Below are 3,182 nucleotides of genomic sequence, written 5' to 3' on the forward strand. Positions count from 1 at the left end.
GAACATGGTATATTTCTCCATCTATTAGTGTCCTCTTTGATTTCTTTCATCAGTGTTTTATAGTTTCCTATATATAGGTCTTTAGTTTCTTTAGGTAGATATATTCCTAAGTATTTTATTCTTTTCGTTGCAATGGTGAATGGAATTGTTTCCTTAATTTCTTTTTCTACTTTCTCATTATTCGTGTATAGGAATGCAAGGGATTTCTGTGTGTTGATTTTATATCCTGCAACTTTACTATATTCATTGATTAGCTCTAGTAATTTTCTGGTGGAGTCTTTAGGGTTTTCCATGTAGAGGATCATGTCATCTGCAAACAGTGAGAGTTTTACTAAAAATATGGAACGCTTCACGAATTTGCGTGTCATCCTTGCGCAGGGTCCATGCTAATCTTCTCTGTATTGTTCCAATTTTAGTATATGTGCTGCCGAAGCGAGCACTGACAGTGACTCTCTTACTGGATGTTAATAGCTATATGGTGGAGAAAAATAGTGTTTGGAAGTCAAGTAACTTTGGATGCCAATAACAGATAACAGAGTGTGTGTGTTAGTCGCTCAGCTATGTCTGACTCTTTGCAACTCCATGGACTATTGCCTGCTAGGCTCCTCTGTCCACAAAATGCCTCAGGCAAGGATACTAGAGTGGGTTGCCATTCCCTTCTCCAGGGAAATCTTCCTGACCCAGAGATTGATCCCTGGTCTCCCACATACAGGAAGATTCTTTACAAATTGAATGACTGGGGCTTCTCCTATGGCTCAGTGGGGAAAGAATCCCCCTGCAATGCAGGAAATACAGGAGTCATGGATTCAATCCCCGGGCCAGAAAGGTTTCCTTGAGGAAGAAAATGGCAACACATTCCGGTATTCATGCCTGAAAAATCCATGGGCAGAGGAGCCTGGCAGGCTATAGTCTAAAGGGTCACAAAGAGTCACACATGATAAAGCACAAGCATCACTGGTTTTAAGATAACAAAAGAAATATATTATTAGCATATCGAAGTCTTGGAAAATTTCTTCAATAATATGCAATGTAGATCTCTTGAGCAGGAGAAGAAACACAGAGTCTTAAGCACTGAACTACCAGGTAAATTTGCAACATATTCTTAAAAGGACTCTAATTCCTTTTATTGTAAAAATTGTATTTAGAAATTAATATCCAGATATAAAGTTTGTGCATCACTACTGGGTCAAAAGTTTCATGATAGAGTTTTAATAAAACTATGATGGTTGAAAATCATTTCTAAAATATCTAGAATTTTCACATAATTTCTATAGTGTAAAGAGACTTTAATACAGCATTTTTTCACCTGGCATTAATAGATGCTATACTTTTTCCAACTTATTTTTCATATTCTTAATAAGATTCTTATTATTTTTTAAAAAAATTATATGAGTAATCTACTATGCTTGTTTATTTGTTTATTTTTCTATCATGTGGCTTGTGGGATCTTAGTTCCTTGACCAGGGATTGAATATGGGCCCCTTGCATTGGAAGCATGGAGTCTTAACCACTGAACTGCTAGGGAAGTCCCTCAAGTAATCCTTATTCTCCTTAATAATGACTTCAAAGCACAAGAGTAAGGGTGTTCGCACTTTGGATATTATCTTATTTTGCCTTTGTTGTTGTTGTTCAGTCTCCAAGTCATGTCTGACTCTTTGTAATTTCATTGACTGTAGCATGCCTGGCTTCCCTAGCCTTCACTATCTCCTGGAGTTTGCTCAAAATCCTGTCCATTGAGTCACTGATGCCATCCCACCATCTCATCCTCTGTCACCCCTTCTCCTCTTGCCCTCAATCTTCCCCAGCATCAGGATCTTTTTTGTGCCTAATTTATAGATTAAACTTCATCATAGTTATGATTGTATGGGAAAAACATAGTACATATAAAGTTTGGTATCATCTGAGATTTCAGGCATCCACCTCACATCTTGGAATGTATCCACCATTGATAAGGGGGGATTACTGTACTGTAACTGCATAAAGGGAGAGTTTCTTCTGTGCTTCAGACTGGTAAAAAATAATAGTTTTCTCTTTTTGCCATTCAGACTTCCATTTCTTTGTTTTTCAAAGGTACATTGTTCAACTCAGTGCAGTTGTTGAAACAGATCTCCCTAAACTCCTCATCCTACTGATTCCAACACGATGAGAATGAAAAACCCATAGGATATTATATAAGACTCTGCTTGGTTATGATTTGCCAAGAGTTAATATATCAAGATAATAAAATGTTGTAGCTTTTACTTTGAGCAAAACTATAGAAAATAGAAGATATTAGATATATGTTACCATACTATGCATGAAATTGCCTATTTAGAAAGAGAAATAGTGAAATGATAATTGTTATGATGTTAAAATCTCTGAATAGGAATTGCTACATTGTCAGCAAAACCAAAATTTCTTGTTGATTTATCAGTAAGATTGTGATTTCCTTTGGGTTACATTACTACTTTTTGAATTTTTCATCTCTTCTGCCACTGAGGAAGTTGAATTTCTCTAGATTGTTTCAGTGGCTGGACAGCTAACCTGATGCTCATGCTTGTATTTTTGTTTAGGTGAACTGAGTGTAAATGACCTTCAAAGGCAACGAGGAAGAAGAAATGAAACAGGGAGGAGCTGACAGTTCTGCCTAAGAACTGCTAGAGGTTTTTGCCTGCTTAGAGTATGAGCCTATTTTATTAATAAGGCAGTAAGAATTCAAAGGAGCTTACAAACAGATTACATGTACACAATTGAATCTTGAGGATCTTCAACTCCTGCTAGCTGTTCCTAAAAGTCACGGACTAAAACCTGGAAATGGGGGTTCAACTACATCTCAGAAACAGGGCTATAATCCCTGAGTCATGATAACGTTGGCATAGCCTTGGGAAAGATTTTTAGATATTGATTAAGAGGTGTGGCACTTGAAGACAAAAGGAACTTCATAGGTATATCTGGGCTTTCTCTGAAGCTGAGTCACTAATTCAGCTCGCTTTCTGAAGGATACATCATTTGACATGAAAATGATTAAAATTTTCAGTTTTCCTTCTCTTAGCTTTGTAGTACAAGTGATGTAGCAGGGGACCTTTCAAGCTTGGACTCATATTTTTCTCTTTTCAAAAGTCACTTGAAACAAAATATATTATCTCTAATTTTGTCAATCTATAATGGCAATTCTAAGGATTCTGTGGTTGCCATACAATGAT

General features: G+C 36.6%; 1 non-coding gene across 1 annotated transcript; it reads right to left on the reverse strand.

The window, feature by feature from the left end:
- Positions 1-333: 333 nt before the first annotated feature.
- Positions 334-440, reverse strand: LOC138434775 (U6 spliceosomal RNA). The gene has a single exon (XR_011254854.1). It is a non-coding gene; the product is annotated as a U6 spliceosomal RNA (small nuclear RNA).
- Positions 441-3,182: the final 2,742 nt, after the last annotated feature.

Source organism: Ovis canadensis, chromosome 2 (genome assembly GCF_042477335.2).
Source record: "Ovis canadensis isolate MfBH-ARS-UI-01 breed Bighorn chromosome 2, ARS-UI_OviCan_v2, whole genome shotgun sequence".
Taxonomy (NCBI): Eukaryota; Metazoa; Chordata; class Mammalia; order Artiodactyla; family Bovidae; genus Ovis; species Ovis canadensis.